At 40.2% G+C, this 1,471-nt stretch overlaps 1 non-coding gene across 1 annotated transcript; it reads right to left on the bottom strand.

Annotated features, from left to right (window-relative positions):
• Positions 1 to 1,398: 1,398 nt before the first annotated feature.
• trnaa-agc lies at positions 1,399 to 1,471 on the bottom strand. The gene has a single exon. It is a non-coding gene; the product is annotated as a tRNA-Ala (tRNA).

Genomic DNA, 1,471 nt, shown 5'->3' with positions numbered 1-1,471 from the left:
ATTTCCCCTTCCCCCACCTCACCCTAGATCCAAACTTCCAGCTCAGCACTGTCCCCATGACTTGTCCTACCTGCCTATCTTCTTTTCCACCTATCCACTCCACCCTCCTCCCTGACCTATCACCTTCATCCCCTCCCCCAATCACCTATTGCACTCCATGCTACTTTCTCACTACGCCCACCCTCCTCTAGCTTATCTCTTCACGCTTCAGGCTCTCTGCCTGTATTCCTGATGAAGGGCTTTTGCCCAAAACATCGACTTTGCTGCTCCTCAGATGCTGCCTGAACTGCTGTGCTCTTCTAGCACCACTAATCCAAAATCTGGTTTCCAGCATCTGCAGTCTTTGTTTTTACCAAGTTGAACTGAAGGATCTGTTTCAGTGCTGTACCTCTCTATGACTCTATGAACTGGGGCAAATTTGTGATAACTTTGTTATCACATTTTAACATCTATCAATGGTGTATTATGAAAGTGTTTAAAGTTAACTAAAACACCTACTTTAAAAATAGAAACATTAAAATACTTCCGGGGTGACTAGCGTGGCGCAAAGTTGGTAGGGATTTGTAAATCCATGACCCATGTGACAATGCAGCATTAATGTAATGCACCTTCAGAAATGCATTTACCCTTACAAGCTTTCGAAAGCGTCTTTTTTGGAATAATACAAAGGGATGGTGGCAATTTGAACTTGTTGCGGCATTAAGTATAACATTAAATAACTTATCTCCACGTATACATATCAGGTTGCGGTGCCAACATATTGTAATTTTCTAGTGTGTAACTGGATCGGCATAGATACACAGTAGTGCTCTGAAAGTTTGTCATTTTATATAAAACTGTTGGACTATAACCTGGTGTCATATGACTTTTGACTTTAGCAAGCAAATAGTGCTATTTGTGTCATTAAAGGACAAGAACAGCTAGTATTGAGGGCAATGATCTTATCGGGGGTAATCATATCGATAATATATTTATTAAAAGCCTATCCTGAGAGGAGAGATTTAACAAACTACTGAAAAATTAGGAAGCATGGTGCTTCCTACATTGATTTCAGAAAAGCAGTCCCTCAGTTGCTCTTGATAAACTACTGAAAAAGTTAGTACACATTCTGTTATTCACGGAGTTCTGAAATCCCTCAATTACTCTTGGTAAACCACCGAAAAAGAACCAATCCTGTTCTTCACATTGAATTCAGAAATCCCTCGATTATTCTTGGTAAACTACTGAAAGATTAGTGCTTTTTATATTGATTTCAGAAGAAATCCCTCAATTACTCTACAAACAAGCATGCTGGTGCACTTAAACCTACAACTTGCAGATGCAAAATGAAAGAAGAAGTGAACAGAAAATGTCAAAGTTTTCAATAGAAGGGAGGTCATGATTGTTAAAAGCAGACATTGGAGAATGCGGGCATCGATCCCGCTACCTCTCGCATGCTAAGCGAGCGCTCTACCATTTGAGCTAATTCCCC

Source organism: Chiloscyllium plagiosum, chromosome 14 (genome assembly GCF_004010195.1).
Source record: "Chiloscyllium plagiosum isolate BGI_BamShark_2017 chromosome 14, ASM401019v2, whole genome shotgun sequence".
Taxonomy (NCBI): Eukaryota; Metazoa; Chordata; class Chondrichthyes; order Orectolobiformes; family Hemiscylliidae; genus Chiloscyllium; species Chiloscyllium plagiosum.
The sequence above is the reverse complement of the archived record's forward strand: the minus strand, read 5'-3'. Positions and strand labels throughout refer to the sequence as shown.